This window comes from Podarcis raffonei, chromosome 1 (assembly GCF_027172205.1).
Source record: "Podarcis raffonei isolate rPodRaf1 chromosome 1, rPodRaf1.pri, whole genome shotgun sequence".
Taxonomy (NCBI): domain Eukaryota; kingdom Metazoa; phylum Chordata; class Lepidosauria; order Squamata; family Lacertidae; genus Podarcis; species Podarcis raffonei.
This window is the reverse complement of record NC_070602.1, coordinates 47,286,830-47,309,974: the sequence shown is the minus strand read 5'-3', so window position 1 is coordinate 47,309,974 and position 23,145 is coordinate 47,286,830. Positions and strand designations below refer to the sequence as shown.

Genomic DNA, 23,145 nt, shown 5'->3' with positions numbered 1-23,145 from the left:
ATAACATTTTGCATTCGGAAGCTTGTCTCCTCTGACAACCCTGGCCCATTTAACGCTGAAAAGGAGAAATAAATAAAACAGGGGCGGCGGGGGGGGGGGGAGAGAAGTAAAGTCCCGCTGCGCTCAGAGTTAAGGCACAATACGAGAAGAGACGAAAATACCCCAAAGCAACAGGGCGCAAAGTGGGCCACCTCGCACATGGGAAGAGAACGGAGCCAGCCCGCTTCCTCCTGCCTGTTTCTCTTCCTCCCATATTCCCCGCCCCGGAGGAGGGAGCTGCTCCTCCTCCTCCTCTTCCCACAGCCGCCGAGGCCGCGCGGGGAGAGCGGGGAGGCGGCAGTCCACGTGCGGGAAGGCGCTGGCTGATCTCCCGCGTTGTTAAGGCCGGCTGGCCGGCGAGGCTCCTCCCCTTCCTTCTATTCCTCCGGCCTGGGGAGCCTCGCCCCGATCAATCCTTTCCCTCTCGCGGGTTCTAACTTCGACCCTGCAGGCGGCAGGAGCAGCTGCTCTGCCTCTGCCCCTTTAAACCCTCGCCGAGGGAGGGAAGGCCGCCCTGTTTCCCCCGCCTCCCTCCCCTCCCACTCGCCAGGCCCGGCGCGTGAGGCGAGCTCGCGCTAGAGCGCAGGCGGAGCAACGACCGAGAGCGGCTGTTGCTTGTGGCGGCGGCGAAGGAGGAAGCGGGACTCGGCGGAGTCGGAGCGAAGAAGGGTTGGACTGAGGAGACGAGAGGAGGAAGGGGGGGGAAAGTGCCCTCGCCTTCGCCGCCGCCCTCGCGACGTTGCCCCGGAGCTACTTTAGCCTTGGCATTTCTATCTATTTAAAATCCCTCGCTTGTTTGTTTATTTCCCCTGGCGGCCGCGAATGTTGCATTGGCCGAGCCCTGCGCCAAGAGGAGACGGGTCCCTCCCCTGCCGTAACCAGGGCCAGGCAGACAAGGGCACGCGGGCCTTGCAGCAGCAGCGGCGGCGGCGGCGTCAGCCCAGCCTCTCAGTGCCTTGGAGCGAAGAGGAGGAGGTAGCAGGAGAAGAAGAAGAAGGGGCCGCCTTCTTCCCGGAACCAGCCACGGCTGGGTGAGCGAGCCGCTGCCGGGAAAGGGGGTGGGGAGGGGAGGGCGGGCGAGGAAAGTGTGGGGTGTGTGGAGGGGGCTGGCGGTGGGGCTGAAGGCGCGTCCTTCTCTCCACCCCTCCCCACCTCCTTTGGTTCTTTGTTAGCCAAGCGCGGAAGGCAGGCAGGCAGGCATGGGGGGTGCTGTCAAGAGTTCCTGGGCTTTCCCCTTTCCAGACACGCACACCTGCTCTGCGGAGCCCGGGGGGTGGGTGGGGTGGGGGCGGCTTCTGGAAAATAATAAAAGAGCCGCCGAGTACAGACGGCGACGGTTTGGGTGGATTTGGGGCAAAAGGGCGGAGGGCGAAGATGCTTGAGCCCTATTTTCTGCGGGAGCTTCTGTGGATGGAGACTGACAGCCACTCTCTTCGTCTCTCTCCCCCTCCCCCCGAAAAAAAATTCCTTCAGAGGATTAGATTCCCAAGGGTGACGGTGGGGGGAGAAATCCTGGGAAGAAATCCCATCATCGCCTGGGAAACGTGTCAGGACAAAGCTGTGGTGGAGATGCCAGAACGCTCAAAGTTGCTGGAGGATGGGCTAGTTAGCTGCAGCAGTTTTTGGTGATCTGTGACCCTCTTTTAACCCACACAAACATTCAGTGACCCTATTGTTATTATTATTTTACCTTTTGTTTCTGCAATCATTGCACTGCTGTGCTAACCTGTCTTAGTCCAGGCTATGTCCCAAACCACTAGTTGAAGACCAGTGGGGAACATGGATTCTCAAATGCAGATGTGCCTGTCCTGTGTCTGCATTGGGGGCAGCTACTAAAGAGAATTCTGGGGATTGATGATATAACGGAACACAATCTTTATTTATGCCATGTCTCTGCAACCTCCTTTTAGCGGGTGGTGTGGGTGGTGAAATGACTCTTAGGCTCTGGTAATGTCTAGTTTCTTTGTGTCTGAATCTGTACTTTGGGCGCTTCTCTACGAATGCTGAATTTCCTGGGGAAAGTTGTGTGGCTGTAAGTAACTACCTCACTCTTTTAAAAAAGAGGAATAGGGGAAGAAAGAAGACTTTTAAAAAAATAATAAAAATCTGTATCTCTTTAGAAAGTTGTGCTATTTTACAAAAGCCTTTTGGGCTTTAGAAGATGAAATATTGCACTCATATGCTTATCTCTGTTTTAAAATAAGTTGTGAGGTGTAATAAGAAAATAGTTGTGCCTATGAATAAGAATAAAAGTCCATTATTGGATTTAAGAGAGAGTGAATGCATTGCTTTCCAGTAATGTGCTCTTCTTCCACGAAACTTTACGTAAGAATTGCTAATCGTATATACGGTAATCATGGCTGGTGTGCTGATCCTGTTTGAGCCTAATGTTAGCTGCTAGGATGTGTTCTATAATAAACTTAAAGTAGAAAAAACCAGCACAGCCTTCTGCTGACAAAAGGTCTTCTAATGTATTACCGTAGTTCTCCTTTCCTATAAAATGTATATGCAAGACTAGCTTGAGTGGTACATTGACACTTTCTATTGAATATTTCATTCAAAGTGGTGGTTTCCCCCTGAATATTAGCATATTAGTGCTGAGGAGCTGAATTTTTATACAAGGCCTCTGTCTGGTTTAAATTTTGTTCAATATTTGGACATACTTTTAAAAAAATCCTTATATTAAAGGGTGGGGGATTGATGAGATTCTCAGTTTTTAATTGTTGTCCTATGCTGAAGAATTGCATCATAGAGTTGACATTCACTTTTCGGGTACATGTGTGTGAATGTACACCTGTCCATGTTAGGTCTGCCCCCCATTGGCTTTGTAGAATTTTGTAAGCTCTGCTACTATACAGATAATACAAACAATTTAATCTATTTAGTACATAGCTTTTTTTGTTTACTAAATTCCGTGTTTCAGTATCAGTATACCTATACCTATTTGTTATTTGAAATAACATTTTTATTCTAGGCCTGTAAGCAAGAGTCACTACTCTAGTATCAAAAGTCCAGGGGCTGAAAAAAGCAAAAATGGTTGAGATATGTTGGTCTTTAGATTCTTCCTGAATGACTATACTCAACTTACAGTACACGGTAATTTAAAATGTAATAGTGTCTGATGAGCAGAGCTCCACACATTTGGATCCCTAAATTTGCAAGCCTTAGCTAATCAAAAACGTTTTGAAACTGCTAGGATTCTCTTTGTGTGCTGTACAATCATAACCTCCTGCTCCTTTCCCCAGCTCATAGTGTAGAAGTAGGGAAGGGATCAGTTTTCCCTTCAACCATAGCTGCCTTCTCCACCTTGGAGCTAGAGAGTGGAGTGAAGATCTTCCCTGAATTCGGCTGCATTTCTGAGGCACTCTGGTGTCCCGAAAGTATAGTGCATCCACAGGGCAAATCACTGCCCCATCTGACAGGTTCAGAGGAAGACACCAGCTGATGGGCTCATCAGAAAGTGTGGTAGACGAATTTGTGGGTCCCTGCTGAGGAGTAATTTAAGAGACACTAGTTTGGCAAGCTTCAGTTCTTAGGAAATGTGGGGTTTTTTTGAAGTTTTTGAATGTCATCACAATTTATTGTAACCTTGTGTCATACATTTGTCTGAACTGGGAAGGAAGTGAAGATGTTGAAATGTCTTGATGATGCTTGAAGTTGTTTGTATCTCAAGTACTGCCAATTTATTTTATTGTGCTTTCTTTATGTTCCTGTAAATGCTATTGTGTACCAAGACTTCACTTGGCAGGCTCTCTTCTATCATGGTAGATATTTAGGGTTTTTCTTTCTTTTTTTTTTTAAATGAAGTGAGTTTCTTAAGGAAAGTGAAGAAGTGTTTTTAACAAAAGAGAATGTTGTTTTCCTAATACAAGTTAAGATTTTTCTAAACTCTGCTCAGGGTTGTTGAAATAGTCTTGGAACTATAGTATCGAAAGCCTGATGCTTGGGTGTGGAAGCAGGAGGAGGATGCCACTTTGTCTCCTTCTGTAATAAAATGTACTTGCCTGTCCCAGAACTACGGCAAGAGAGAAACGGAAATGCTTGCATAGGCCTAAGAAATTTTTCAGACAGGGTACTGTCCCCACCAGAGAATGACAAAACAGTGTTGTGAGTGATGTTCTTTTTAGAATGCTAAACATTGAAGCCCATTTATGTGGATTTATGGACAATGTGTGGATAACTTATACCTGGCAACTAGGGCTACAGTGGCACATCCACCCCCCACCCACCCCCGTACTACTTCACAACATATAAAAAAGCAGTTCCCTTTCAAGCTATGCCTGCACATGAATTTCAAGAGATGGTAGCAACTGAAATTTCTTAAATTCTTCTTACCTTTACCTTAAAAACAGAGTATATTTTTCCTTTTTTGTTAACTAATGGTTTGGCTTTGTTTATACAAGTTTGTGTAAAATAACATGGATATTTGTATTTAGCGTTATCTGAATTATCGGCTAGGACTTATGCTTGCAGGAACAAAAGAGAGCGTACTTTGCAGTCATACTTGGGGCACCCTCTTGGTTGGCTTCACTACATGGGAACTGCTGCAAACTGTGCAGCTTCTTCCCATGCCACTTGCATAATATAAGAAGTCTAGACTTGAACTGCAGTGTTCTTGCTCCCACTCTACAAAGATAACATCCGGAGGAGCCCTCTGACTCAGTGAATGTAATTTGATTGACTTACAAAATCAAACATGCATTGGATTAAACTACATGCCCACAGTGCCATATAGGTAACTGGGCAGTTTTCTCTCTCTTGCAGGTAGCAGCAGCAAGTGCAAAGCAGCAGCTCCATAAGTGGCCTCTGTAGCAAGAGCTGGAGCCTGCTTAGTCTGTGTGCCTGTCTGCAAGGAGGAAAACCTATGTCACTGCATATGTTTTATTTACAATGTCTTCTGGGGAACTTTGATCCTTAGAATCTTATGAGGGGTTTTCAGTGAGAAATCAGAAAGAGCAAAGAAACTTAGAAGATAGCTACCTAGCATCCCTTCTCTTCACAAACAGTGAGTACAGTCATACTTCGGGTTGAGCGTTTTCAGGTTGCACTCTGCGGCGACCTGGAAGTAATGGAACCTGTTACTTCTGGGTTTCACTGCTCGCGCATGCGCTCAAAATGACGTCATGCGTGGAAGCGGTGAATCGCGACCCATGCAGACCCAGGTTGCATTCGCTTCAGGATGCGAACAGGGCTCTGGAATGGTTCCCGTTCGCATCCAAAGATACCACAGTAGTTGAAGGAGAGTGTTGGGTGTGTCCTGAGTCACATTATGTTCGGGGGGGGGGGCCAAGAGTGAAGCCCAACAGGGCTGGTGTATGCCTCATATGAATGGTACCCAAGAACATGTTCCAGAATCCTTTGCATAGTACAGTGGTTTTTGATTGGCAGTTGAAAGTTATGAAAACCAATTTTCCCCCTCATAAATAACTGAGTTGTCAGGACTAAGTTTGGTTTAATTTTCAGTTTGTGGTTAAGGCTCAGAAATACATTTGTTGTCAGGTAAGCTAAACTCTATTGCATGTGTGCCGTTGTTGTTGTTGTTGTTGTTGTTGTTGTTGTTGTTGTTTATGAATCACCCTTCCTTTAGTATCACCCCAGGCGGTGTCCAGCAAATGATAATAAAATTACTTTAATGAGTAAAGCAAATAGAGAACTAAAATAATATGGTCAGGCTTGTGGCTGGGTTGGTATTATTATTAGTAGTAGAATTTATTAAATTTGTATACTGACCTTCATCCATAGATCTCAGGGTGGTTCACAGCATAAAAATACAAGATAAAAACACAACATGCATAAAAAAACAATTCAAAGATACAGTATAATATGCAATAAAAGTCCTTATGTATTGAGCACAGTCAGCATAAAGACCCACAAATATGAAAATTACTTTTTGTGTACTCCAAAGCATAAAAAGAACAATGAACAATGAACAATAACACAATTAGGACAATAATACTTTGGAACAAACAGTTATAGATATATTTTGACAATTACCAGTAAGTCTTTTTCAAATTTGTCCCAATCAATCCTAAGTGTGGGTGTCAGGGGAGCCTCTTTAAGAAGACATTGTACAGCTAGGGTGCCGCCACTGAAAAGTCTTATTATTGATACTATTACTATTCATAAGGGGCTTTCCATTCAAAAGTGACCCAGGCACAATATAAACACTAAAACCAATTATAGCAAACAACCAATAAAAACTTCAATCGGTAGCTACCTGCTGGATCTCGTTTGGTGGAACACCTGAAAAAGGTCCTTGATGTCCTTAATGTGGCAGGTGTTACGTGAAAGGAGACTATTGTTCAGATAACATATCTGCAACCTCTTAGGGCTTTAAAAGCTTAATATTGGAACTTTGAGTTGGGCCCAGAACAATACTTGAAGCTAGTGCAAAAGAAAGAAAGAGCGGGATGGAGGGAAGCAAGTACTGGTGTATTATGGTCATAAGGTCCAGTCCTAGTTGACCATCATCTTATTTTGGATCAACTGAAATTTCTGCAAGGTTTTCAAAGACTCGCCCATGTATTGTGTGTTTCAGTAATACAAAGAAGAGGTTACCAGAGCATGAATCACTGCAGCTGCTTCCCTGTGCTGTTGCTGTTCTAGCTACCCAGTGACTTTGATGTTAAAATTGCTCAAGGCTTTGGCTTCTAATCTAGACAGTATTAAGTAAACTGCAGAAGAAAAAAATGTTTTCTTTCCATTACCTTTTCCAAATGCTTCTAGTGAAGCAATTAAACGGAAGAAACATGTATAAACCCCAGCAAAGGTTAAGAATGGTCCACATGCAAATCTGATCAGACTAAAAAATTAGCCCCCTTTACTTAAGCTACGTTGTCAAGACTGATTTGACATCTGCTTTACTACCAGGGGAGCATACAAAAAAAGTGACAAAATGTTTCCTAATTTGTTAGCAGGTCAGGGATTGTCATGAGTTAGATTAGACATGAGAAAGTTGAAGTAAGGAGTGTTGGTTGTGCTTTTGTGCACTTTCCAGTTTCCTTGAATATCCCTTGTTTTCTAGTAGTATAATGATATCAGAACATTTATGAGTGTCAATACTCTGCTTCGTTAATTCATTAGATCCAGGGCTGAAAGAATCCCAGGCGCCTAACATTTAAGTATCAGCATTAACTCTTTCACTTGAATGTTCTCCATACTGAGATGAGGACTGACATTTACGGGGGGTGGGGGCACTGGTGGAGGTCACAATGCTTCTGCTGCAGTGGTTTAATGATTTCACTGTGTTAGGGGAAAGTTTCAAAGAAGTGATAAACATGGGTGTGATTATTTGGCAGTGACTATGGAGAACACTGCCCTTTTGAAGTCCATAACATTTAAAAAAATCAAGATTCTTGTCACCTGACTATGTATTCTTTTGTTAATGTCAGTTTTCGGAGAGAGGAAGGAAAATGTAACTGTTACTACGTTGAGTTTTTTTTAATTATTGATGAAGATCTGTGCACAAATCAAATGGAATATAGTCATAGTGACTACAGTTCCAACTTAGAAACTATACTGAATGTCTAATTCTTCCTGAAGTGAATTCATATCAAAAAATAGAAGGACGGCATTTAACTTTCAACATTGATTGCAGCACAAAGAGAGTGTGCAAACAGGAAACTTGTTCTGTGGTGAAGTTTGCAAACAGGAAATTTTCACAGAACAAACATAGCTCAAGTATAACCTAAGAAAGATAATAAAAAATGTTTTTCTGTAATGTCATGATATTTTTACCAAGTATTACTTGTAATTCCTCATGTCAAATGTTATTGAATTTTTTGTGGTACTTGCCCTGCTTTTACTGGAAAGGGGCAGAGGAGTGCTTCTCTTTCCTTATTTGAATTGAGTCAGTTCAGCATTCACCAACAGAGAGCTAGGGATGAGGGACAAAACTGAACAATGGAAGGGTGTCAATTGCAATACCTACATTAATATCACAATGGGACCTTAAAGGTTCACAAAAATGGAAGATTGGAGTAGGAGGCAGGTATACTCCAAAATCAGATGTACATATTGAGATCCATCTTCACTGAAGAAAGGATCGTTTTGTCTCCTGTCACATAAATACCTGCAAGGAATTAGCAGTCTTGGAAACAACCCAACCTTCCTTTAAATCTGCTTCACACACCCAGAGTGGAATGTAGTGGTATTCTTTCTTGGCAGTCTTAAGCTACTTCAATGTTTCTGTTGTTTTAGCTTTATTGTAATGCTTCAGTAGCTAATGAAGCACAAGAGGAAGCAAAATCGGTTTCTACAAATACTCAAGCATGAAAATTCTCTTGTTTAACTCTCTGCCTGTACCGCTTTTTAAATTGATGAATGGCACACAGGCTGAAAGCTATTTTAATATATAGAAAATCCTCTTTTCAAAACTTATTAATCAGGGTGGTGCAACTTTTTTTTCTTAGTAACTAAATGTATACTTACAGATATTGTATGTGTCTTGGATGTCTGATCCTAAATACAGTTATCTAAAACTAAGCCAGCATTAGAAAAATCAGGAAGCTTGATGGCTGAATTGGAATTTTGAACCTGTGTTTGCAACATTCAGCCTTGCACTTCTGGCACTGCACTGGATCTTGGGAACAGTGAAATTGTACAGGAGACCTAAAATAATTATGCAACTGGCTACTGAAGATCCATGGGGCTTTTGCCTGGAATACTGAATCACAGCTCAGTGCATATGATTACAATATATAAAGACAAACTGGACACATAACTCTGAAACTTTGGTGCCTCTAGCATGCTGCAGCATGTAACCATGAAGAATGTGTAAGGTGATAGAACAAAACAAAGGCAACTTCCTCCTTTCTTTTTCCTAGCCATAAAGAACAGCAATGTGGCTGTTCAGATTTATTTGTTATCTTTCACTAGCCTTAGTTCTTTTGGCACATTCAAGATAGTTCTTTGGACAGTGGACGCCAAAGAAGGGATTTAGAAGTTCCTGCTGTGGTTGAATGACAAAAATCAGTGAGGACAGAGAAACCTACAGGCAAAAAGTGTAATGAGGAAAATGTTAATTACAAGGTTTTGGTTTTCAAGTTAGTTCCCTAAAGCAAATCTCTTGTGGGCTAACTACACAGATGCATAAAACAGAGCTGTGATTCTGAAAAGCAGCTTCAGAAGAAAGCAAAGTGGCAGGGAAGGAGGTACATAATCCTTTTCCTACTTGCTGTTTCTTGGCTTCACATGGCACCCCAAGCATTTTCTCCCCTACATGGGGGTCCAGATGCATGAATCCTGCTTAAAATGAAGAAAGAAGATAAACTTGAGCAGCGAGAGGTGATATTTCAAAGGAAGTCTGAGATTCCCTTTAAGCATTGCTTTTCTGATAGCTGTTTCAAATTTTGAGTATTATTAGCAAGCATACTCTATATGCTATGTGTACCTTTCAGAGTTTACCATAGCAGATATGGAGTAAGTTATTTTCTCATGTGAATTACGGAGGGGATCTGGGCTCTGTTTTCCAAGCTTTCTTGTGGGGTGTAAGGGATGATGAATTTGTCTTGGGCATTACAGGGAGCACTGCTCACAACTTCAGTAGACAGATGAGTACTCAGTTTTCTTGTGAAGTTATGTAAGTTGTTGAGCTAATGGAAACCAAAAGGAGCGCAGTGGCTTGAAGTACAAAGGTGGATGTAGGGATTAATGTGTGCATGTTATCCTACTGCTAATGCAATGTAATGAGCTGCTTGACACACAAATGTAATCTTTGGTCATATTGGTGGAATATGGATGTGACTGCAGGTGAATGAGCAGTTTGGAAGCAGAGGAGCAGGCTAATTTCCCATCTGCTAATATTTCTGTTATCTGAATCTGCCTCGAGATTTGCTGTTACTCATTGTATTTGAGATCCAACACATTGCTTCAGCTAAAATTCACTCCTGTCTTTGTGAAATAGTCGTGCAAGAATTTTATTTTAAATGAAGCACAACGTGAAAGGCTGATGTAGATTATATTTAAGACTGCTTCTGTTAGTTCACAATATAATAAATGCAAGAGCAAAGATTGGAGGGAGTTAAGCAGCAATAATTTGTGTTTGTTTCCTGAGTGTCTAATGGTATTTCAGTATGTGCATTTGGTTACTTGTTCCTGAATAATTTGGTCAGAGTGCCTCTCCTGTGCTATGTTTGTAAGTGAGCTTGTGTACCCTGGAAAGGTTTCCTAATATGGTTCAGCCAACAAAGCTAGCTTATGGTGAGGAGGTGGGAACTTAAGAGCAATGCTAAAAAGAGCATGTTAACTCACATTTATTTTCATCTTGTCCTCGGCTGACACCTCACTAGTTCCTGTTTGTTACTCTGTTGCTAATCACAGAAGACCATTGCATTTAATATTGATTAATTGTAGACTACATTTTACAGCCTTCACCTCAGATCATCAACTTGGGTGGTGATTAACAAATGCCTATACCAGGGGTCAGCAAACTTTTTCAGCAAGGGGCCGGTCCACTGTCCCTCAGACCTTGTGGGGAGGCTGGACTATATATTATTTTGTGGGGGGGGGCAGAAAAAAGAACAAATTCCTATGCCCCACAAATAACCCAGAGATGCATTTTAAATAAAAGGACACATTCTACTCATGTAAAAACATGCTGATTCCTGGACCGTCCACGGGCCAAATTTAGAAGGCGGATCCGGCCCCTGGGCCTTAGTTTGCCTACCCATGGCCTATACTAAGAGAAGTCATTGTTCCTGATCACAAAAACTAAGAGTATTCTAGGTATAGCGATGAATTATATTTTCAGATGTCAACTGGGAATTATGCAGCATGCCGCTACTAGTAAATTAATGTCCTTGAATCCAGGTGTTTCAGTGTAAGCTTCTCAATGTTACTGTATGCTTTTATAATTGGAAACTGTTCTTTCACTTGACTTTTCTGTATATAATTATGAAGTAGGCTTAAATAAGATACAATAGGCAGAGACGTGGGGAGGAAGACTTCTTCACCAGAAATCCTATGGCATAAAAGCCTGAATTCTTCAGGTAGAAATAATAGTCTGAATTTCTTTGGGGGGGAGGAAGAGACTATATATGATCTTTCAGATGACGCTCTTACACATTCTGTAGTCACATTCAGTAGTGTGTTATTTGTCAGTCTTCTGTAACCACATCTGCTTAAATTAGAAAATGACAGACTTTATTTTAGGGCAAAATCTGTTACTCTTCTTAAATGTATAGGCCTTTTGTTTTTCTTGGCACTATAAGATGCTTTAAGATAGAAGTGCTGATGCAGGCTGTGGATAAGAAATGGCCAAGGCTGCTTTCGATGCAAGGCAGTGTTTTAATATGGGCTGCTTTTAAATAGTGTGCTTTTAAGCCTCAGTATTTGCGGTTTTTGAAGTGGCTTCTGAGCATTGAAATGGTTTTGTATTGCACAGGCTACCAGTTTGATAAAAATATAGCCCCAAATTAGGTAAAATAAAGCCCCTCCCTCCTTGCAACATTACTTTTGTTTTTGGAGTGTGTTTGTTTAATTAATGTAAAGAATGGGCAATTGGGAATGGAGAAATGGTGTGGGTGAGAGAGAGAGAGAGAGAAAGAAACCCTTTCCTTACCTGTTGTTTTCTGCTTTAAATTACTCAATCCCCCATCCCCACTTTCTGGAGTTATAGAGACATGTTGAAGAACAAGCATCCATTTGGAAATTTGTGGGAGGATACTTTGAATGGGAGGCTGTTCAACCTTTTCCTTGCTGATAGGTGTAAAACATTCTAATTGCATTCTGCCAAATCAGCATTCTGAGGAGCAGGTGATAGTGCACATTTTTTCATGCAGCATTTAGTTTAGTTCTAAGTAGGCTGTGCCTAGTGAGACTGTTTCTGCTTTTTCATCAGCAAAAAGAGCTATCAGTATTGTGTGTCTATAATTTATAGGGCCATTACTTATCAGATATGTGTAAAGACATAGTATAGTCATAGTTATTTATCTTCGGGTTCCTGATAATGTTTTAAAAAGGATTATCAGTTGGGATCCACTGAAAACGAGATTGCGTGTATTTCTGCAGTTAATGTTTGTGTAACTCTTCTACAATGTTTGGAATGCAGGTTTCAGAAACATGTTGCTAATAAGGACAGTGCCCTTAAAATTCAGCATTGCTGCAATTGGCTACGTTAGATATCTCTAAAGCAAGCTCTGTACAAACCTGGGTTGAGGGATGCTTTCTGGGAAAACCTTAATTTTGTAGCTGTAACACAAGGGCAGTGAAAACTGACTCTGTAGACTTCAGTCATCTTTTTCTTTTAGACATTATCATTGTGTAGGAATAAAAATTTCAAACTTCTAAGAGGCAGCATAAGAATTTCAGGCGACTGGAATTTTTCCAGTTTACCTTTCATGCACTGTTCCATAATTTTGCAGTAGATGCCAGGCAGTGGAATAGGAGAAGGCTGAGTGCAGAATATAGGCTGTGAGCCATGCTTTCAGTTCAGTTAGAAGCTTGAGAATCCAAACTGTGAAAAATAAACGTATTGCCGATAAATTTCTGCAAACGCGTAGGTCAGGGGATTAAAAAGGGGGCAGGGGGGAAAGAAAACAAGAGTATGGGTTCCATTGATCAGAAACTAGGACCTTCTCACTCTGTAGCAGTGTTAGAAATTCCCCAAGTGCCAGGCACATTTTGCAACTGGTGTGAGTCCAGTTGTGACCACGTGGAGATCTCTGGATACCAGGTTGACAATTGACATCTCCATCTGACTGCCCCCCCCAGCTTTTTAAAGCCAATATGCAGAAAGCTTATTTGTTGTATTTATATCCTACCTTTTTCTTCAAGGAGTTTGCCTCCCCCCCCACCCCCAGTTAATCCCTACAATGACCTTGTGAGGTAGACTAAGAGGCTGTTACTGGCCCAAGCTCACCCAATGAGCTTCATGACTGAGTGGGAATTTGAACCATGATTTCCCAGGTCCTAATCCAACACACTAACCACTATACCACACTGGCTTCCTAGAGTACTTCTGTTATGGGGCAGCTATATAAATTAAGTAGGTAACTAAATGTGAGGAAAGCAAAATGTCACTTAGAGAAGGATCTGAAATATTTTCCATGAAGCTTGAATTTGTCTTATTCTGGATTGTTTTATTTGACGTTTTAATGTGCTGTAAACTGCTTTGAGAATTCTTTCCTTTAAATATAAAGCAGTGTAGAAATGAAAATAATAATGAATTCCATTGCAAAAAAAACCCCCCACCTCTGTTGTATGCCTAGAAATTCTGTTGTGGCAACCGTAACCTAGGTTTAAGGTGCCACTTGGCAATTAGCTTATATATCTGAGTTTCTAACACTGCTCTGCAGACTTGTGTAACTTGTTTAGGGATTTCAAATGATACTCTTAGAAGCATTCTGTAAAAGTGTCCCATCCTGTTCTATCCTAGCCCCAAACAAATCCCCAAATTTGCAGGAATTATGTTAATAACCTCTCTCTCACACACCCAAATATCTGTGTAGTTCCCATATTTGGAGTTTCTGGCCATTCAGTGTTTTACATTAAGTGTAGACTTCTAGATTCAGTTGTATCATGTTTAGGCCCAATTTTCTTCTTTGTTTGTAATTTAGGAGGCCTGCTGTCCTTGAAAAGCTGAGTTTGACTGAGGTGTGTAAGCCAGGAGTCTAATTCATAAAAATTGTATATGTAACAACAGGGTCTTAAACATAACAGTAGTTTCATTTTTGCTTGAATTGAGTTTTTGCATTCACCATTTCCACTTCTTGTTTGTGATAGTTGACTCAGCATTTAAATCTTTATTGGGTTAGTTTTGATCTCTGGCCAACTCTGTTGGTTAATTTGATTTAACTGTTTTGTGTAGCAAACTGTAACAATTCAGCACTGTTGAGTTTGATTTCTCCTTCTCAGTGAAATATCTTAAAATTTGAACTTTTGGCAGTTTGTCTTGTGTTGCTGAATCATTTTTTAAAACCACTGCAGAAGGAGGGACAAATAGACTCTTTTGTTTATATTTAAAGGATTAAAATGCTGCATTCAAGCCAGGCCCACAACCTTAGTTGGCATTTGTCTGTCTCAGGAGACAATAGAAGAGGGCGTCATTGGAGGTAAAGTCTGTTGGTAAACTGTTGAAGAGTTACAGTGTTGTTGGGCCTCAACACTTTTCATCTATCCTCTCTAAAGACCCAGATCGTCCTATGTCAGCTCACTCGTTCCTCCCGTTCCTTCAAGGAGTAGCACTTCTCTCCCTGTCTGTGCGACATAAATTCCCCACCTGGAATCTGCATACTGTCTTATCATCTCTCTATAATGTCCTCCTTTTGAGCTACTCAAGTTGGTCCCTCCTACTATCCTTTAAAGTCCTGTGCCTCATAGCCACTACCTCCACCAGAGGCATTTCAGAACCAAATGCATTGTCAGTTGAGAGACATTGTTGTGTTTTCCACAGAGAGAGATAGTAATTCCTTCCAAAGGTACTTTCACAATTCCACTGCCAACAAGACCTGATTCTTCCATCATTCTGCCATTTTCTGGTGCATCTGTCAGAAAAGGCAGGGCACTCCCTTGATGTTCGTTGAGAAGTGAAGGTATACATTCATCGTACACGGTCCATACAACAGACCAGCTTGCTCTTCAGCAACTTTCATCCTCTCCTGATGAGGAAAAGAGTCGAATTCACTACTCTAGCTGGATGGCAGAAAAATGCATTTTGTTGGCTTGCGTTTCTCTTAACCTGCCTCCACCTACTTGACTAGGACAGCAGCAACCTTGCGGCCTTCTCCCTAAATGCCCATCTACATACAAGAGTTTTGCAGAGTGGTCACATCGTCAACATCTTCCATATTCCTTTAGCATTACAAAACTGACACTTTGGCTTCAGCTTCAGCTGTCTTTGGAAGGAGGGTGTTGCAACGTCTTCTTCCATTCACTGTTTGTCCCTCCCTTCATGGGTCTGTAGGCTTTTGTACATCCCAATCTGGCCGCATTTGTTTCTATGAAAGGTTTTTCTGGATCCCATAAAAGCTACCGCCAGAGCCCACCCAGGCTGTCAGCAGCTGTTTACTCCATTGCACCTCATCACTTGTCTCCCCCTTCCCCCAATAGTTCCTCCATCATACTTCTCTACCTTTCCTACCAGAGTCTCATTGAATTTTAAAGGCAACCTTTCTGTTAAAGCTGTCTTCCATGCTATACTGCTACCAAATCTCCTTGCTTTCTGGCTTGTTATTTAAAAACTGGAGAAGGAAGGGGAGGGGAGGAGCTGTAACAGCAACTTCCTGTTTGAATTCTTTATTTTTTACAAGCTTGCGATGTTACCTACTGACCGCTTGGTGGTGCCTATCCTAAATCCCAATCTGGCAACAGTTTTTACAGGATCCAGAAATACCTTTCATAGTAAGTATAGTGGATTTGCTTTTTCCCTTGAAGAAATATGCAGAATCCTGGTAGTTGCGTGATTTGGGCTAGGCTATCTCCCTGCTTTCTAGAGAGGAAAGGCATGAAACTGTTCTGAAAGGTCGAGTCAATGGCCCTCCATGGTTTTCCATGGGCCCTCAAAATATGAAGAGATAGAAGGCAAAGGTGGATCTGGTGAGCTGATTAGAAGGTAGATAATAATCCCAGGGGCATATGTGCGCTGTGCTACAGGAGACCTCTGATTTCTGTTGCTGTCTCTCTCTGGGTGCAGCTGCTCTAGAGTAACCTTTGCTAGCCCCCTCTGCCTTGCATGTGTATGTAGAGGTGTTCTAACATAATCTTGTATTGTTTTGCTGAACTGAAAACTCAAATTGGTGTGACTGAAATTTGTTGATTGTTGTCCCTTTTGATTTGCAAGCTGTCAGTTGCCAGGTTTTCTCTTCCACAGCTACCTGTACAGCCCTATGCTCTTCAGCATCCTGTAGCTAATACATCATGTTTTTAACCTAAGGGCATGATGTCCAGCTGCACCATGATGATGTTTTTGGACAATTCCTTCAAAGCAGTGCCCTTATCATGTCAGGGTTTGCAGAAAGCAGAAATGTCTTGTAAGAAACAGATGAGTGGTGATCATGATCTGCTGGTATTTTATTACAGCTCAGTGGACACTTGAGACCGCCTTGGCCTTATCCACTTAGTGCTTCCTTGACTAGCAATGATCTTTGTGATAGATTCCCTTTTATCCCTTCTTCCTTCCAAAGTGGAAAATCTATATGTCTTTGGGTACAGGGCACAATACTTCCTTGCCAGCTTTGTTGTCTGGCTCAAGTAACAAGGCATTCCATATTCATGTTGCTGTGCTACTTTTTCCTAGACATCAGTTAACTGAGTGGTTTCAAGTTGGCCTTCTCAAAGGCACGAGTATTTTTTTCCTGAGGGTGCTTGGTTTATGTGTACTGTTCTCTTAAAAGTCTGGCCATTGGGTGGATGTGACTGTAAGGAATGAATGCCTCTGTTGTCTTCTAGAACATAAAGGCTACTACTGTCAGTAACAATCTGAAGATTCATGGAGATTGTTGGGTTTATAGCATTAGTCCCTTTCTCTCTGGCCCTTAGTATTCATTTCTGCTTCAATTAATAGTATATTCAGAAAGAAGTTACACTTGCTTAGTTCCCAACCCACTGTTTATTTTAGAATATAATGTTGAAGGCACTTCATTGGATAGTTCATACACTGATACGATCAAAGACAGTGCCATTTCTAGGTCTGGAAGAGACCGGTTCATTTTAAACTATTGGTGCAGATGCACGTGTATGAGACTAGTGGTGGACTTTCTGGTTTTAGACCTGGTTGCCCAGTGTCTTTAGTTTTGTATGGGCCATTTGCAGAAGAGTAAATTGTTTAAAAGGCATGTCAATAGCAAGTGAATCAAGATTTGGAGAATCCCAAAGAATCTGATACTGGCACTATCCATCAACTTTTATTGTATATAACCAAAGGCCTTTACAATGGATGACAAGAATTAAATGAAACTTTAATCTAAAATCATGTACATAACCTGTAGCAGTTTACAACATAAAAGGAATTTACAACATTAAGACTTAAGATGGGAATGCATTCACATAGCTGGAACAGAGCTTCTTGGCTGCCAGCGCAAATTTGACTACCTGGTATGTAATATATAGATGTTTATCTGCTAGGTGTTCAGCTGTCACTTCCTGGAAGCCAATTAAGAATTGGTGATATAAATTTTCCTCTGGGCGTTGTATACAGGGGAACAAGTCAGCAGGTAGTGTGTGATGTCTTCTACCTGATTGTATCCATTTGCGATCCGTATGGGGAATTCCCCGGTATCTCCCCTCTAAATATGCCAAGGGCATGTGTTCAAATCTTAGTTCTACAAAGACCCTGCATACTTGTGGGAAGGTCAGAGTCTCAAGGTAATGTGGCCTTGAGTGATTGGTCTTAATTTGGGGGAACCAAGTAGAGTAGCATGCAGAGATGGATGCTCTGTCTTGGTTGGCATCCTGATCAAAAATCCAATTTCTAAGGTCATGTGGGCTAAGTAATTCTCCATTTGGAGATTATAAGCCCTAAGCTTATCTTGGCACCATTGTGCCCAGCCCCTGTCCTTAGTTGCTCTAACCAGCAGAGCTTAGTAAGAGTATGATCTTCAAAGGCATTTAGCCTGCACCAGTATCTCAGATAGGCTAGATCAATTCTGGCTGCTAGCGAGGGAAGGCCCAACTCGGCTCTGAGGTGGCTGCCAGTGTCCCACACGGAAACCCCAAAATCTGCCTCATAAATTTGTTTTGTAGGACCTCTATTCCAGATTTGACATGAGTTCCCCATATCTTAGCCCCATAGAGCATTTGTCCAATGATTTTAGAGACAAGTATCTTAATAGCTGGATTGATTAACTGTCTGCCCTTTGAATGGAAGAACCTATATCTGCCCAGTGGAATGGCCAGTATTAGTTCAATTGCTTCCAGATGGGGTTTCCATGATGACTTCCTATCAATAAGTAATCCTAGATATTTAAATCTGGGTACTTGCTCAAGGGTGTGACTGTCTAGAGTCCACCTGGACTTGGTAGTCCTCTTGCCAAATACAGTGACCTTGGTTTTATGGTAGTTAATTTTTAGATACTCTTTTTTACACAGCTGTCCAAATTTAACCAGCATCCTTCTAAATCCAATTTTATTCTGGGATAACAAAACTAAGTCATTGGCATAGAGCAGAATTGGCACTTTACAATTCCCAAGGGTGGGAGCGAAGAAGGATGGGGATGCCATATCAGGAATGAGATTATTTATATCGTAATTAAATAGGAAGGGTGCATGTATACATCCTTGCTTGACAACTCTGTTAACTGTAATTGCCTGTAAGAAGGCCTAGTCTCACTTGCATGAGGTTCCCTCAATGTAATTGTTGGATGAACCAGGTAAGTCTTTTATCAATATCTGAATGGGCGAGTTTGTTTCACAGCTGTTCCTTATCTATTAAATCAAAGACTGAGGAGAAGTCAATGAGTGCAGCATAGAAAGTCTTAAGTGGGCTTTTGGTGAAATTACAGATTAGGTGATACAAAACAAATACTTGGTCTGTGGTGCACCTGCCCTTCTTAAATCCTGCTTGTTCTTCATGGAAGACGGCTTGTTTGCTGTTCCATTCCAGAATTTTATTTAGTAGATATCATGAGTATAATTTGGAAGCCACATCTAGGAGACTAATGGGTCTAGATACTGGCACTATATTTTTTAAGAAAGCTGGTAAGAAAAAAATAGAATACCAAATATAAATCAAAACGGGAATGCTGGATTGGTAATTGAGGGTTGCATTTGCTTTCCAGGGCCCTGATTTTTGTGTATTTGTACTGCTTGACTAAGCTATAGTAATACGGACTAGTTCATTTTTAAGTTCTAGCCCCCCCCCCAATAGAATACAGTGGTACCTCGGGTTAAGAACTTAATTCGTTCTGGAGGTCCGTTCTTAACCTGAAATCATTCTTAACCTGAGATACCGTTTTAGCTAATGGGGACTCCCCCTGCCGCTGCGCAATTTCTGTTCTCATCCTGAAGCAAAGTACTTAACCCAAGGTACTATTCGTTAGCAGAGTCTGTAACCTGAAGCGTCTGTAACCCGAGGTACCACTGTAATAGCTAGGGCAGGGTTCCCAAACTGTTTTTGGACTAGGACCCATCATCCCTGACCACTGGTCCTTTTAGCTAGGGATGATGAAAGTTGTGGTCCAATACCAGTTGGAGACCCAAGTTAGGGAAACCCTGAGCTAGGGGATAACAGAGTGAAAGTTCAAATAGGATTAACTAGGCTTGCATGTGACAGAGGCAGTTGATATGAAATGTCTGCCCAGTGCCCACACACTTGTCATAAGTTGAAGCAATACAGATAGGTCTAGTTTCATTGCATGATGGTTTTAATATATTATTAATAGATTGTTTCTATTTATATACCACTCTTCGCTCAAAATCACAAGCTGATAATAAATAAAAGTGTAAAATACCCAATAGACATGAGCAAGCAGGAGCAAGGTTTCACTCCCCCTTTCCTGCTGTCTGTATAAGTCATTCATCACAGTGACCAAGGCCAACTCAGTTCTGTGGCCAACCCAGATTGGAATGGAGCGAAATAATCTTTATCCTCCATGAATGCTTGCAGCTGTCCTACCATGGCCCTCTCCATCACCTTTGCCCAAAGTGGGTATTTGCAACTGGTCCAAAGGATCTGGATCTGGTTTCTTTAGGAGCAGTCGCACCACTGCCTCTTTCAGTGCAACAGTGACCACCCCCTCATGCAGTGAAGTGTTAACCTCATTCTGGACCCAGTCATTCAGCCCCCCTCATGCTAGATTTAATAATCCAGGGGGTACAAAGCTCAAGGGGGCACATGGTTGCATGCAAAGTTTCAAAGTTGCCGCTTTTAAAGGTTGACATTCTGACTGGCTCTCCCCTTGCTTGCTGTCTCAATAAGCAACCCTTTTAAAAAAGCATTTAAAAATATTTTATGTATGGGTTCCACTGAAGTTTTGTTTAAAGTAAAGGGTTCCACCACTGCAAAAAGTTTGAGAACCTCTGTCTTGGGTCATAGCTCACTTGCTGCTGCTAGCATTGATTGATTCCCACCTAACGTAAGTTCAGCTAATTTAGCCTGGGTCCAGCCCATTGTAAAATGGCAAAAAGAGATTAACTACATTTTTAATGTGTTTGCTGCAGGTCTACATTAGTAAGAAAGAGGTTGCTTTTCCCAAGCAAGCTGTATTTAGTAATGGGTCCATTTTTAAAAATGCAGCTGTTTAAAGTGCAGGCTTCAGGGGTGGTCTGGTGTTCCAAATTTGGATGCAAAACACTGCAAACTCAAATCATTGAACTCTACTGCACAGCTGCTAGATTTCTGAATTTCTATAGGAGCCACAGTCTGATTTGAAAGAGGAAAAATAGCTTTGTTTTTCTTGAGTCATCTCTCTAGCTTATTCTGAATAACTGCATGGCATCTAATTGTGCTGGTGAAGCAGATGATAAGTTTCCAGTCTGTACTGAAGGTTTGTATGAGTGGTTAAAAAAAGGATAGAGAAGGGTATTATAGTTAGTAGTAACAAGAGAGCCTGTGAAGCCAATCTCAAAAATTTATGGGCCCTTAGCATACTTTAAGGGCCCCCAAGGAATGTTGGTAATGAACTGCAAACTGATTGGCCCTGTGTGCCATCAATCAATCCAACAAGTTAAAAAGCTTGTAAAGAGGCTAAATGCACTTGCCACAACTGCAGTAAAGCTCACAGTTTCTGGCATAGTAGATGAAAGGCAAGGTGGTGGGTGGGAGAGAAGAGCTCATTGCATACACAAAGATGGACTTTATTGGGTGGTGGGACAGCAGATACAGTGTTATAAACTGGGATAGAAAAGCTAGGAACCAAATGGCTCCTGGGATCTGGGTTGTGGGCGCCAAAACATAATGTCTAGTCGCCATTTAGTCAGCAACAGATTTTATTTATTATTTTGATGTGCATGAACTAATATGCAATTCACATAAGTGACTCATTGTTAATATGTGTGTTTTTTAAAAAATTGTTAATACTTTTTTAATTTGGTGTTTACAATCAAAATATTGGTACCATACGTCAATTTTCAAAACACTCTACTCTTTATTGTTAAACTCCTTAACATACTGTCTGTCCTTAACATATACTTTGAGGCTTCAAAGACATAAAAAGGTAAAGGTAAAGGGACCCCTGAACGTTAGGTCTGGTTGTGGATGACTCTGGGGTTGTGCGCTCATCTCACTTTACTGGCCGAGGGAGCCAGCGTACAGCTTCCGGGTCATGTGGCCAGTATGACTAAGCTGCTTCTGGCGAACCAGAGCAGCGCATGGAAATGCCGTTTACCTTCCCGTCGGAAGAAGAAGAAGAAGAAGAGTTTGGATTTGATATCCCGCCTTTCACTCCCCTTCAGGAGTCTCAAAGCGGCTAACATTCTCCTTTCCCTTCCTCCCCCACAACAAACACTCTGTGAGGTGAGTGGGGCTGAGAGACTTCAAAGAAGTGTGACTGGCCCAAGGTCACCCAGCAGCTGCATGTGGAGGAGCGGAGACGCGAACCCGGTTCCTCAGACTACCGCTCTTAACCACTACACCACACTGGCTCTCAGCGGTACCTATTTATCTACTTGCACTTTTACGTGCTTTCGAACTGCTAGGTTGGCAGGAGCAGGGACTGAGCAACGGGAGCTCACCCCGTTGCGGGGATTCGAACCGCTGACCTTCTGATCGGCAAGCCCTAGGCTTTGTGGTTTAGACCACAGCACCACCCGCATCAAAGCACATACATTTCAGCAATTCTTGAGTGTCAGCCAGGCGCAAAAAATGGCACCCAGACCTTTTGAGGGGCTCGCAAATGGAGAATATTTAGGTGCGAAATGCGCCTGGTGCCATGCTAATTTTGAACCCTGAGCAGATATGCTTCTCCCTTTGGAAGACCTTCCTTCTTCGCAAAGGACAAGAACTCAAAATTCTTGTTGTTACTCCCTAAAGAGTGGATTAGTTTGGAATATACATTGTCACATGAAAATGGTGGCTTTATTTCTTCATTTTAGCAAATGGGGAAAATCTTGGATGTTTCAAATTCTGCCCAAGTTTGGTAACACTTTGTGCTCTGAACTGTTCTCTTGACCTCTTAAAGAATTTGCAACTGTGGAAAGAGTTGCTTCCTGGCTGGGTCTGGCCAGTCAATCCCATACTTGTTTGCCAAAGGTGGAGCCAACAGAATGAGTCTGCCTTTATAGAGAAAAGTATTTTTAGATACCACAGTCTTGGTTCTGAGCAGCATTTCTCATTTCTGACAGCTACTTCGCATACTTTCAGACACCATGACGTCATATGGTCGGCGTGAGTTGAGGAAAGAACTGATTTTTTAAATTTCTAAATAAAAGATGGGGTTTGTGTTTGCTCTAAATGAGTTAAGGCAGGCTCTCAGTATTCTGTATCTGATACAGGCCATATGGCATTTCTAGTGAAACCAACAGATGTTTCTCTCACTGTGTCCTTTTCCTCGGTTGCTGCCTGATCTCTTCTTTTGTTCCCACATGTCCTGTCTGCAGAGGGCCGTCAGCAGTAACGCAGGCAGCAATTGTTGCTGTGTGTCAAGTTATTGGTGTGGATTTAATAATACAAAAATTCATGGACAAAGGAGCTGCTCACCATGTAGAAATAAAGCCTGTCTTTTCAAAGAGTTCAGTAACTGGATCCTGGCTTCTCGGTCATCATCTTTACTGAATATCCTCTCCTTTGTGTTGTGCCTGCTGCTGTTCAGAACCAATTTAATATAAAGCTGAATTTGCTCAGTGGCTTGCATTTGTGGTGAGTGAGCCTACCCTCTATACAGCTTTTCACTGCTTTTGTTTCTGTGTGTGTGTGTGTGTGTGTGTGAGAGAGAGAGAGAGAGAGAGAGAGAGAGAGAGAGAGAAGAATCTATGTAAGAATAAATTGTGTGGGTTTTTTTGCCAGTCCCACTGACTGACTTGTATGTACTGAAGAGGTGCTGTTGGGTTCCTGTTCTAAGTGTAGAAGAAAAAAGCTTGGTATACAATAGGCTGTTCTGAAGAAGTATTTGCAAATATCCATATATATGGAGCAACTTCTCCCACAACTAACACAGAGGGAATAAATCATAGAGGCTAAGAGAGCCATTGTTCTCAGAAATAAATGGATTTCTTGAATAGCTGTTATGTTCTTAA

The 23,145-nt window shown here is 42.0% G+C and overlaps 1 protein-coding gene across 4 annotated transcripts in view; it reads left to right on the top strand.

The window, feature by feature from the left end:
* Positions 1-340: 340 nt before the first annotated feature.
* Positions 341-23,145, top strand: part of SUSD6 (sushi domain containing 6) — a 59,523-nt gene continuing 36,718 nt past the window's right edge. Inside the window, exon 1 of one of the 4 annotated variants that reach the window (XM_053384947.1) lies at positions 341-1,070. The gene's annotated coding sequence lies outside the window, so the exon portion shown is untranslated. Of the gene's footprint in view, positions 1,071-9,161; positions 9,325-22,509; positions 22,769-23,145 lie in introns of those variants that run through there. The other 3 variants (XM_053384939.1, XM_053384964.1, XM_053384956.1) reach the window with 3 other exon arrangements.